This window comes from Chiloscyllium plagiosum, unplaced genomic scaffold, assembly GCF_037043375.1.
Source record: "Chiloscyllium plagiosum isolate Xiang-an unplaced genomic scaffold, Cpla_swu_hap1 HiC_scaffold_7, whole genome shotgun sequence".
Lineage (NCBI taxonomy): Eukaryota > Metazoa > Chordata > Chondrichthyes > Orectolobiformes > Hemiscylliidae > Chiloscyllium > Chiloscyllium plagiosum.
In genome coordinates this window covers 27,027,340-27,041,188 of record NW_028270145.1, presented here as the reverse complement: position 1 = coordinate 27,041,188, position 13,849 = coordinate 27,027,340, and positions in this window count along the sequence as shown.

Below are 13,849 nucleotides of genomic sequence, written 5' to 3'. Positions count from 1 at the left end.
ATGCCTTCTTAACAACCCTGTCAATCTGGGTCGCAACTTTCAGGGATCTGTGTACATGGACACCGAGATCTCTCTGCTCATCTGCACTCCCAAGAATCTTACCATTAGAACAGTACTTTGCATTCCGATTACTCCGTCCAAAGTGTATCACCTCACACTTGTCCACATTAAATTTCATTTGCCACCTCTCAGCCCAGCTCTATGTCTCTCTGCAACCTACTACATCCTTCGTCACTATCCACAGCTCCACTGACCTTAGTGTCGTCCGCAAATTTACTAACCCACCCTTCTAAGCCCTCATCCAGGTCATTTATAAAAATGACGAACAGCAGTGGACCCAACACCGACCCTTGCGGTACGCCACTAGTAACTGGACACCAAGATGACCATGCTCCATCAACTACAACCCTCTGTTTTCTTTCAGCAAGCCAATTACTGATCCAAACTGCTATGTCTCCCACAATCCCATTCCTCCGCATTTTGTATAATAGTCTACTGAGGGGAACCTTATCGAACGCCTTGCTGAAGTCCATATACACCACATCAACCGGTTTACTCTCATCTACCCATTTGGTCACTTTGTCAAAAAACTCAATAAGATTCTTTAGGCATGACCTACCCTTCACAAAACCGTGCTGATTGTCCCTGATCAGATTATTCTTTTCTAGATGGTTATAAATCCTATCTCATATAATCTTTTCCAACACTTTACCAACAACTGAAGTGAGACTCACTGTTGTGTAATTACCAGGGTTGTCTCTACTACCCTTTTTGAACAAGGGAACCACATTTGCTATCCTCCAGTGCTCAGGCACTATTCCTGTAGACAATGATGATTTGAAGATCAATGCCAAAGGCTCAGCAATCTCTTCCCTTGCTTCCCAGAGGGTCCTAGGATAGATCCCATCCGGCCCAGGGGACTTGTCTATTTTCACACTCTGCAGTATTTCTAATACCTCTTCCTTGTGAACCTCAATCTCTTCTAGTCTAGACGCAAGTATCTCTGTATCTTCCTCACCAACATTTTCATTTTCTATAGTGAACACTATCGAAAAATATTTATTTAGTGCTTCCCCTATCTCCTCTGACTCCACACACAACTTCCCACTATTATCCTTGATTGGCCCTAATTAACTCTCGTCATTCTTTTATTCCTGACATACCTATGGAAAGCCTTAGGGTTAACCCTGATCCTATCCACCAACAACTTCTCATGTCTCCTCCTGGCTCTTTTGAGCTCTCTTTTTAGGTCTTTCCTGACTTCTTTGTAACCCTTAAATGCCCTATTTATACACAATTTATAAAGTAGGAAATCGGGTGGTCTCAGTCTATTTGTTCAGTGTGTGATTTGCAGACTATTTTAGTGACTGAGGATTTTGAGCCCTCCTCAAATATAATAAACTTTCAACTTTTACCTGCTGCTGGAAGATTGAAGAGGAGTTCTGAAATTCAGTGGAATTTCTATCAACATTTATTGCCTGAGAATCTCATTTAAAAGTGCTGCTGGACACATCACTAGGAAAAAGCAAGTGACTGATCATGGGCACCCAGAGGGTGAGTAGGTGACTCTCTGCCTCGAAGCCAGAAGACCCCATTGGCATCGGAAGAGGTATTCATGATATGGGAAAAAGGTCCATGTTCAGCCTCCTAAACGATAAGAGAAGTTGGAAAACACAGGGGCTGTCTTCTCAGGATGAGAAGAAGCTCAGAGATGAATTGGGAAAGGTCTTTAAAATTGGTTTGATTGGGTGGTGCTGGCTGACACTGGGCAGCCTAAGTATCAGATAGTCACTAACTAATCAATTAATTCAGGCAAAGTTCCTTTTCCCCAGAGAGTGGCTTGAACCCTGACACAGGCGAAACACCGATTGGTTAAGATTGACTGTATTTAAGAAGCTACTGTATGAGGAACTCCAATATCTACAGAGGTGTGAAGCAGGCAAAACACATTGGTTTTCCATACCTTAGTTTTTGTCTGCAAACAGGTTGCTTGACAATAGTCCGAGGTTATAGCTTAAAGGGGTGTCACTCTGCATCAAGTGTGGCTGACCAAGGGATTCTCCCCATTCATAGACCACAGCTGGGACACTGCGAACAGTTTTGGAAAGAGCGACTGGCATTGGAGAGAGTCCAGAGAAGGTTTGCGAGGTTGATTCTGGGTATGGAGGGATTTTCTGAGCCTGTACTCCTTGAAACTTTGAAGGATGAGATTAGATCTGATTGAAAGGTAGAAGGTTCTTCTGGGCACATGATACGGCAAGTGTGGAAAGGTTGGTTCCCATGTGGGAGGGTCCAGGACCAGAGGGCACAATCTCAGAATTAAGGCAGAGATGAGGAGGAATTGGTTTTCTCAGACAGTATTGAAACTGTGCAATTTCTTTTACAGTAGAGGGATGTAGAGCCTGGATTGTGAAACAAATTGAAGACTGATGTGAACAGATTATTAATTAGTCTGGGGAATAGGCAGGAGTTGAGGATGGTCTGTTCAGCCGTGATCTTATTGACTGGCAGAGCAGACCTGATATGGTCTGCTTCTGTGCCTGCATTTCACTTGGACACATTGGAAAGGTTTGCAGGTTGACAACTCATTTTTTGGCCAACAATGGGAGGGGTTGAACCTGAATCGCCTGCCTCAGAATTATACATGAACCACTGTTCCACAAGACACACAGTCTGTTACTTCAGTGCAGAAAGAAAGAGAAGGATACGTGGGTCGAGATTAGTCAAATGTAACTTTTATTTTTCAGTCTTTCCAGCCCCAAAGAAAAAAAACAGTAATACTTCGAAATGAACACCCTGGATGTCAGACCAGTATGTTTCATTCACCAATTTTACTGTTTCTTTTCACCCTCTCTCTCTTTTCCTAGTTGCTGCCTGACCTGCCAATGCTTCTGACATCATCTTTTTCAATTTATAATGAAGAAGTTCCCCTGTGCCAACCTTTGATGACGTGATAGGGGAAATGCACAGAGGTTGTTTCTCCTTGCGGGAGCATCGAGGACCAGATGCAAAATCTCAGACAAAGGGGTCATCCATTCAAGACGGAAATGAGGAGGAATTTCTTCCCTCAGAGAGTATCAAATGTTTTATTACATGAGCAGTTCATATAGAGCTGACTGTCTGCCTCATCTCTAATATTCACATGACATGAGACAATGAGGTTTATGCAGTGGGTGCATGAGCCCCTCTGTTACCCATTTCGGAGGTGGGTGTGGGGTGGGGGAGTGGTGTTGGGGTTATCAGACATCCATGTCTGTCATTTACCATCTCCATTCATCACTGGCAACAGACAGACATCTTGAATAGATCAAACTTCAACAAACAAACAAAACAAAAAGGAAACTCTCCAAAACCAAATCCAGGATGCAAATCAACTCAGTGCACTGTGTACTCATAAAACCATGATGCATCTGCACTGAGCCCACAGCTTTTAATACAGACAGGATCACTGCCCTCTTCCTGCCCATTACTGTCGTCATGGCTGACTACATCAGGTTGTGCCCTCAGTTTAGGATCGTTCAGTAATTACCTTGTAGGACTTCAATGATGGGGACGCGTGACCTATTTTGCCTTTCTCCACGTCAGACTCCAGACTTGAACGCGATGATTGCAAAGATGACAGGTTGGACATCATATCTGCATCTAGCTAAATAGAAAGGTTTGATTATTTTCAGCAATGCTCCATAGAGTTTTCTCTTCCTTGACACTGCCTCCGACACTGAGTGAGGCAGACCCTTGAGACTGAGGTCACATTATTAGATCACAGAATAGTAATAGTAACTACTGAAACATCATCAAATGTATTATGCAGGTTATTCACTCATTACCTGGTAATGAGTATTCACTGTGAACATGTGAATCTTTTGTAAATTAGTTCATTAGATTTCTTGCAAGAATTGAGTGGAGGTTTGAGCATAATCAAGGGTGATAGAAACAGATTTTTAGCTAGTAAAGGGACAAGGCAGGAATGACTGCCCCCTATCTTAGTGCTCCTATTAAGATGTCAATGACATTTCTCATCCCAGCAGAGACATCTGAAGTCAGAATGCACCGACAAAGGAAATTGACAGCAAGGCCGGAAAAAACAATTGGTCTGTCATGTGGGAACATGAAACAGATGTGAAACTACCATCAGTGATGGCTGGAAACATCAAGACAGACACACCCTGTGTCCACTCCCATCCAGTATTTTCATTACCTCCTCGGATGCTGCCTGAACTGCTGTTCTTTTCCAGCACCACTCTTGTCTAGAATCTGGTTTCCAGCATCTGCAGCCCTTGTTTTTACCAAATAAATACTCAGTCAAATTCCTCTCCGACCCTCTCCCAGAGGTAAATACCAGACCCAGGAGATCACATGTTACTTCCCAAAGACAGTTACCACTGTGAGTGTGTTCCAAGTTTAGAAGAGGTTCAGTGAGCAGAGAGAGTGAATGTCTGGCCCATAAGCTGGCAATGTGTTTGAGAGGTTGACCACTCCCTGGGAAAGGAACCACCAGCTCATGTCTACTCGATTCCTAATCTCACACAGTTACACCTCCCCTCAGCTCGTGCTGACTATTTTCATGGGGGCATCATAGATACCCACAATCAGGTGCCCTCCTTGAAGTTTGCCAGTGAAGAGCAGCTCAGGTAGAGCTGGCCGCCTGCCTCATCTGTGATACTCACACGGCCTGAGACAACGACAAGAGGCTTACACAGCGTGTGCCTGGGACCCTCCGTTACCCATTTTGGAGGGGGGCGGGGAGGTTGGGGTTATCAAATGCCCAGGTCTCTCATCTGCCATCTCCATTCACCATTGACTACAGTCAGACTGAGACATCTTGAATACAGCACACTTCACCAAACAGAAAAGAAGAAAATCCCCAGAACCAAACCAAACCCAGGACGCAGTGCACTGTGTACTCACAAAACCATGACGCATCTGCACTGAGCCCCCAGCTTTTAATACAGACAGGATCACTGCCCTCTTCCTGCAAATTACTGTCTTCATGATGGACCACATCAGGTTGTGTCCCCAGTTTAGGATCGATCAGTAATTACCTCATAGGATTTCAATGAGGGGGATGCATGAAGTGTTTTATATTGCTCAAAGTCAAATTCAGTCTCCAAACTTGAAAGTGATGATCTTGAAGGCACAGTTGAAGTCAGGTATGACAGCGTTTCTGAATCTTGCTAAAAAGAAAGATTTGATTATTTTCAGCAATGCTCCGAAGATTTTTCTCTTCCGTGACACTGAACAAGGCAGACCCTTGAGACTGAAGTCACATTAATAGATCACAGAATAGCAAATAATAGTAACTACTGAGCCATTATCATATATGCCATGCAGGTGATTCATTAGTTACCCGGGAATGAATATTCACTGAACATATGAGCCTTTTGTAAATTAGTTCATTAGATTTCTTGCAAGAATTAAGTGGAGGTTTGTCTAGTGGATAGAATGACCTGATTGCTAATGATGGAGAAATAATACATTCAAAGTTTTATCTGTGATTCTGGGTCATCCAAGGTGGAGGAATGGGAAAAATTGTGGCTGTAAGAGCAGCTCTGTTTTGGAGGTATTTTAGGTGTTGGAGCTGATTTCCTCAAATTCCCAGGAGCAGCAATTACTGTTTTATAAGCTGTTGCAATTGTTTTGGATTTTGGGGAAAAGAAAAGATCAAAACAACAGCATTTTAAACAGGAGGAAGAGAACAAAGCCAAAGACTACCTGGCCAGAGAGAGGCCGAGACGGAGAGACAGAGACAGAACAGACTGAGATGGGGAGAGAGAGTGCACGAGAGTGCTGTCTGACACAGCAGTGAATCTGCACAGCTACTGCATTTGCTATTTGAGTTCAACTATTTCTGGACATCAGAGTGTCTCTAAGGAAAATGAACAAATAAAATATAAAACTCACAGCTTACCTTGGAGGAATTTGTATGAGAGAGCTCACAGCACAGGAACAGATAAGTGCACGGTTTTTAAGTTTAACCTTGCTATCTTATTTTAATAGTAAGTAAAGAGGGTTCTTTTTGGTTCTATGTTTTATTGAGATCGTTTTTTTGATTAAAAATTAAAAATATGAAACATAGGTTCTTTGTTAGCTGAGAGCAGTGTTTTGAGAGCAGTAAGACTGTGCTATTTTCTGGGTCTGTAGATTGTTAAGGTGCAAAGATGGCCTTCAGGAGAGTGATGTGGTCTTCCTGTGGGATGTGGGAGATTAGGGAGAATGTCCTTGTTACTGGTGAGTTATGTCTGCAGTAAGCATGTTTGCTTGTATATGATCACATGGGTCGGTTGGAGCGACAGTTAGAGGCAAAGAGGAATTTACAGGAGCTAGAAGGAGTTAAAGGAAGGGAGAAAAACCACAGATACAGTCAGGTACAGTGAGAAATCAGAATGGTGTGTTGCCTCCCTGGTGCCAGGATCAAGGATAATTTGGAGAGAGTGCAAAAGTTCTCAAAGGGGAGAGGGACCAGCAGGAGGCCATTGTACACATTGGAACTAATGACATAGGAAGGGAAAAGGATGAGGTTCTGAAGGGAGAATAGAGAGAATTAGGCAGGAATTTAACAAGGAGGCCCTCGAGGGTAGTAATATCTAGATTACTCCCAGTGCTAAGAGCTAGGGAGGCCAGGAAAAGGAGAATTGTGCAGACGAATGTGGCTGTGGAGCTGGCGTATGGGAGAAGGATTCACATTTTTGGCTCATTGAAATCTCTTCTGGGGTAGAAGTGACTTGTACAAGAAGGATGGATTGCACCTGAATTGGAAGGGGACTAATATGCTGGCAGGGAGATTTGCTAGAGCTGCTCGGGAGGATTTAAACGAGTAAGGGGGGGGACATGGGACCCAGAGAGATAGTGAGGAAAGAGATTAGTCTGAGATTGGTACAGTAGAGAAAAGCAGAAGTCAACAGTCAGGGCAGGCAGGAACAAAGCAGAGAATGAAGTAAATTAAACTTCATTTATTTCAAAGCAAGAGGCCTAACAAGGAAGGCAGATGAACTCAAGGCATGATCAAGAACATGGACTTGCATATCTTAGCAATTTCAGAGACATGGCTCAGGGATTATCAGGACTGGCAGGTTAGTGTTCCAGGATACAAATGCTATAGAAAGAATAGAAAGGGGTGCAATTCTGGTCTCCTTCCTATCAGAAAGATGTTGTGAAACTTGAAAGGGCTCAGAAAAGATTTAAGGATGTTGGAGGATTTGAGCTTTAGGGAGAGGCTGAACAGGCTGGGGTTGTTTTCCCTGCAGTGGAGGCTGAGGGGTGACCTTATAGAGGTTTACAAAATTATGACAGGAATAGATAGGGTAAACAGACAAAGTCTTTTCCCTGGGGTGGGGGAGTCCAGAACTAGAGGACATAGGTTTAGGGTGGGAGGAGAAAGATGTAAAAGAGACCTAAGGGGCAACATTTTCATGCAGAGGGTGGTACGTGTATAGAATGAGTTTCCAGAGGAAGTAGTGGAGGCTGGTACAATTGCAACATTTAAAAGGCATTTGGATGGGTATATGAATAGGAAGGGTTTGGAGGGATATGGGCCTGGTGCTAGCAGGTGGGACGAGATTGGGTTGGGATATCTGGTCGGCATGGACGGGTTGGACTGAAGGGTCTGTTTCCATGCTGTACATCTCTATGACTCTGACTCTAAGAGAGAAGGGGCAGTGGTGTTTTTGATAAGGGATAACAATCCAGCTGTACTTAGAGAAGATATTCCTGGGAATATGTCCACAGAAGTTATTTGGGTGGAACTGAGAAATAAGAAAGGGATGATCACATTATTGGGATTGTACTATAGACCCCCACCCCAATGGTCAGCGGGAAATTGAGAAACAAATTTGTAAGGAGATCTCAGTTATCTATTAGAAGAATAGGGTGGTAATGGTAGGGATTTTAACTTTTCCAAACATAGACTGGGACTGCCATAGTGTTAAGGGTTTAAATGGAGAGGAATTTGTTAAGTGTGTACAAGAAAATGTTCTGATTCAGTATCTGGATGTACCTACTAGAGAAGGTGCAAAACTTGACCAACTCTTTGGAAATAATGCAGGGTAAGTGACTGAGGTGTCAGTGGGGGAGCACTTTAGGGCCAATGACGATAATTCTACTAGTTTTAAAATAGTGATGGAAAAGAACAGATAGGATCTATAAGTGTAAGTTCTAAATTGGAGGAATTTTGATGGTATGGGCAAGGTCTTTCAAAAATTGATTGGAGGCAGATGTTTGTAGGTAAAGGGATGGCTGGAAATTGGGAAGCCTTCAAAAATGAGACAAGAGTCCAGAGACAGTATATTCATGTTAGGGTGAAAGGAAAGGCTGGTAGGTGTAGGGAATGCTGGATGACGAGAGAAATTGAAGTTTTGGTCAAGAAGGAGAAGGAAACTTATGTCAGGTATAGACAGCAGAGATCAAGTGAATCCCTAGAAGAGTATAAAGGCAGTGAGGGTATACTTCAGGAGGGAAGTCAGGAGTGCAAAAAAGGGACATGAAATAGCTTTGGCAAATAGGGTTAAGGAGAATCCAAAGGGATTTTACAAATACATTAAAGACAAAGGGTAACTAGGGCAAGATTAGGGCTCCTCAAAGATCAGCAAGGCTGCCTATGTGTGGAACCATAGGAGATGGGGGAAGATACAAAATGAGTATTTTGCATCAGCGTTCATTTTGGAGATGGATATGAATGCTGGAAAACTTGGGGAAATAAATGGCAACATCTTGAAAAATGTTCATATTCCAGAGGATGAGGTGATAGATGTCTTAAAGTGAATAAAGGTGGATAAATCCCCAGGATCTGGTCAGGTGAGCCTTAGAACTCTGTAGGAAGCTAGGGAATTGATTGCTGGGCCTCTTGCTCAGATATTTGTATCATCGATAGTTACAGGTGGGGTACCGGAAGACTGAAGGTTGCCTAACATGGTGCTACTATTTAAGAAAGGTGGTAAGGACAAGCCAGGGAACTGTAGACCAGTGAGCCTGACGTCAGTGGTGGGCAGGTTTTTGGAGGGAATCCTGAGGGGCAGAATCTGCATGTATTTGGAGAGGCAAGGACTGATTAGGGACACTCAACACAGCTTTATGCATTGGAAATCATGTCTCACGAACTTGATTGAGTTTTTTGAAGTTGTAACAAAGAAGATTGATGAGGGCAGAGTGGTGGATGTGATCTATTTGGACTTCAATAAGACATTTGTCAAGGTTCCTCATGGTAGACTGGTTAGCAAGGTTAGATCATATGGAATAGTGGGATAACTAGCCAATATGGATACAGAACTGGCTCAAAGGGTGAAGTCAGAGGATGGTGGTGGTGGGTTGCCTTTCAGATTGTAGGCTTGTGACCCGGGTGTGCAACAAGGATCGGTGCTGGGTCCATGACTTTTTGTAATTTATATAACAGGACTTATATACTTAATGGTAAGGTCCAGTGGAGTGTTGCTGAACAAAGAGACCTTGGAGTGCAGGTTCATTGTTCCTCAAAAGTGGAGTTTCAAGTAGATTGGATAGTGAAGGCTTTCAGCATGTTTTCCTTTCTGAAAGTATAGTGGTTTGGTACATAGTGTGTTCTGCAGATCTTTTTTGACCGAGCTGTGACTCTGCAGGATCTTTTTTTTTTCACAATAAATCATGTTGCGACTGGTTTAGAGTTCGGACATTGGTTAGGCCACTTTTGGAATATTATATGCATTTCTGGTCTCCCTCCTATCAGGAGGATGTTGTGAAATTTGAAAGGGTTCAGAAAAGATGTACAAGGATGTTGCCAGGGTTGGAGAGTTTGCCCCATTGGGAGAGGCTGAATAGGCTGGGGCTGTTTTACCTGGAGCATCGAAGTCTGAGGGGTGACCCTATAGAGGTTTATAAAATCATGAGGGGCATGGATAGGATAAATGGACAAGGTTTTTTTTCCAGGGTTGGGCCAGTCCAGAACTAAAGGGTATTGATTTAAAAGGTACCTAAGGAGCAAGTTTTTCACACAGAGGGTGATGTGTGTATGGAATGAGCTGCCACAGGAATAGGTGGAGACTGGTACAATGACAGCATTTAAAGGCATCTGGATGGGTATATGAATAGAAAGGGTTCAGAGGGATATGGGCCGAATGCTAGTAAATAGGACCAGATTAATTTGAGATAGCATGGACGAGTTGCACTGAAGGGTCTGTTTCCATGCTGCACATCTCTGACTCTATGGTATGAATTAATCAGATTTATTGTCATTAAAAAGAAAAGACCCTCCAGAGTCACAGTCAGGGCAGAAAGGATCTGCAGAGCACACCATATACCAAACCACTACACTTTCATTATAATTATTTAATTTTTAATACATATCACTTACCTTGTCCAATTGCTCACTCTCTCCTTCACTTGTTTCAGATTTCAGCTGATGTAAATCATGGAGATACGAAATGGCAATTTCTATCCCTAGATCAGGCTGTACCTCACTTTTTGAACTTACATTTCTTTGTTCACTCAATTCCTCTAGATGCACATTTGATTTGGATGCTGGTGATGCTTTCTGTATTCAGAAGCAGAAAGATTTCAGCAATGATCAGGCAGAAGTGGCTTTTCTTCAGGAGGCGTTCATACTGTTTTGGGCTGGGGCTATTCTGACTGATATTTTAATGTCAGTCCTAGAGGACTAGAAACTAAGATCTAATCCAAAATTAGCGATAAGCATTGGACCAAAGTAATAAGTGGAGAAGTGGTCATGAGTCCGAGAAGTTTGCAAATTAAAATTCTGACACATATGGTCAAATGAGTCTCTGGGTTTGGCTTAAATGGTTTGGTTTCATTTTAGGTTAGAGGCAATTATTGGGGCACAATTTTACTTCAAGGAATAAAATGATTTCTGAAGAACCTGACTAAGACAAAGAAGAGGATGCAACTTACTTAACAAGGACTCCAGATCATGATTAAGTCGTGCAGGCTGCCTGTGACAATTACAGCAGCTTCCAGACTTGATCATTCATTGATTTCTGTAAGTCACCATTTCATGGTTAACATTGTCAGTTATTTGTTTGAATTTATTCAGGAGACATTAACATCACTGGCAAGGCCAGTATTTCTGGTCCATCCCTGGCCAACCTGAGTGGGGTGCTGGGCTAGTGCTGGGGGTAAAGAAATGGCATCTCCGAACCAGATAGTTCATAGTTAATGAGACATGACTTATCAGCAACTGCAGAAAGTGGAAAATTACATGGAAAGCAGGTCTGGTACAAAAACAGAGCTGAAAATGTGTTGCTGGAAAAGCGCAGCAGGTCAGGCAGCATCCAGGGAACAGGAGAATCGACGTTTCGGGCATAAGCCCTTCTTCAGGAGGGCTGATTCTTGAAGAAGGGCTTATGCCCGAAATGTCGATTCTCCTGTTCCCTGGATGCTGCCTGACCTGCTGCGCTTTTCCAGCAACATATTTTCAGCTCTGATCTCCAGCATCTGCAGACCTCACTTTCTCCTCCTGGTACAAAAACAGTCTGTTTTGGTTGAGGAAACAGCAGGAGCTTGGCTGGGATGGAATCAAATGTTTCCCTTATCGACCTGATCAGAGACGTTATTATTCACTTCCGGAACAGATGGATTTGAATCAGGGCCTCCTGCTCCAGAGGTAGGGATTCTACCACTGCACCACAAGAGCCCTTGGATGGGAACCAGAATATTGCACAGTTAACACGTGCCATCTGGAAGGGGTTTTCAACTTGCTTTGTGCTGAGTGGAAAGCCTGAGAAAGTACTGAGAAATGCTAACATAGCACATAACATTAGATTCAGAACAGTATTAATAATGGAGACTTCTCTCCACTCACTGAACTTTCACCATCGGACTGGGGTTCGAGAGACCAGTGCAATCGATTCGGAGATAGACCTCTAAGTTCCACCTTCAACCACCCAGTGAGCCAAAGGCAATGAGCCTCATTAGTTTGCAAATGTTATAGTTTCAGCTTATAAATTTTCTCATTAGTTTGCATATGTATTGTTTAAGCCAATTCATTTGGCTCATTAGCTTGTATCTATTAAGTTGATGAAGTAATAAATTTGCTGTGTTTTGAAGTGCACATTATTCTTTTGTATTTGCTTTGATCAAACCTTAAAGAACCAATTAGGTACTTTCAGCCTAACAATATCACTGACAGTTAAGAGTCAAACGCATTGTTGCTGGTCTGAAGTAGTGGAAGCCACACTAAGGGAGGGTGGCAGCTTCCTTCTCCATTGGCCAATGTACTGAGTTTCAACGCATTTCTTCAAATCATTATTCCCGTCCTCCCAATGGCTCGACCAGGAACATAATCTGGTCTACCACACCCAGATATACCCCAGCTTTAACCAATGCTGCGTATACCTGAGAACCGAACAAATTGATGAGACTTTCTGTCGATTTTCCTCTTTCGGAGTCAGAGACTAAACTTAAAAATGATGCGACTGACCGGCTGCCTCCCGTGTTCAATGTATCTTTTCTTTTTGTATAGTTCTGCATAAAAGTAGAAAGTTATGAGTTATTGGAAATAGATTACATATTTTTTCTGGTTTCTCTGCATCTCCTCTTGCATTAAGAAGGGCAGTCATTGTGACCTTTGCATGGTGGGCGACGAAGCCACGATTGCCAGTGTGAATGGGTCACCATTGACTGGGCAAGGAACAGTAAATGGGAACAAATGAACCTTTTGATAAAACCTTTCACTACAGCTCTCAAAAATGGAAGTAGAAGATTTTCCTCATGTTAGAATGACCTGCTGAATGTGGGACAGTTCATAATAAACCATTTGGCCCTGTGAAAGTATAAATGACTACACATTATCACCAGTGTCCAACCCTCAATACACATCACTGACACCTTCCTCTCTGTCTTTCTCTCATTGTTGCTGGTGTGGAGTGCACCTCAGTCCCATAATTACCTTATAAGATTTCAGTGACATGAGGAATTCATCATCTTCATCACTTATTGAACCTGCATGTAAAAATTCAGACTGCGGCAAATCCAAGCTCTGTTTATGTTCCTGCATTGAAAAGGAAATAGATCACAGTTACTGTTTGCACCGCTGCATGTATTTTCTATGACCTCTTGCTGCCTTATAAACTCCTAAGGAGGTAGGATTGGGGAGTGGGGCTGAGATTTAAGTAAAGGCAAACTGACAAACTAATTTGAGCTAAAGACAGAGACGTCCCCTGGTTCTGATAAACCTGCATCTATTGGTCTTAAAAGTGGCTGCTGAGGTAGGCGATGCACTGGTTATAATATATCAAGCTTGCTGGACAGGTCCAGAAGACCAGAAAATAACAAATGTAGTTGTTTTAGGAAAGGAGGAGGTAGAAAGCTGGAAACTAAGGCAGATAGCTTAACGAACATAAAATGGACTGCAGATACTCCATATCTGAAACAAAAGCAGAATCTGCTGGAGAAACTCAGCAGGTCTGGCAGCACCTGTGGAGAGAGAAACAGAGTTAACATTTTGGGTCCAGTGACACTTCGAGAAGATGAAACCTATTGCTTTCCACAGTGACCATCAAAATGATGTGTTATGAAATTGAAGGCATGTACTGTACCTTTAAGAGAGAGTGAAAGTTGGCAAACATTCATTTGTAGGTACTAGACATAAAGCAGGAAGATTGGTTTGACGTATAATTACACAGTTTGGAATTTCAAAATGGCTTTGAATATTGCTAAAACTTTTCTGGAGGTAGAAGACATGTCAGTGGATTATTTAACATCTTTGGCTAATGGTAAACTGAAAAACTGAGCAGGGAAGGTGAAAGTGGACATAAAGGCTTGATCTTTTAAAGATGATTAAACTGAATGCTCAGCATCTGTGTCACCAAGGAATCAAACAGAAAGATTCCAAAATGATCAGCAAGAAATGCTAGACCTGAGAAGAGAT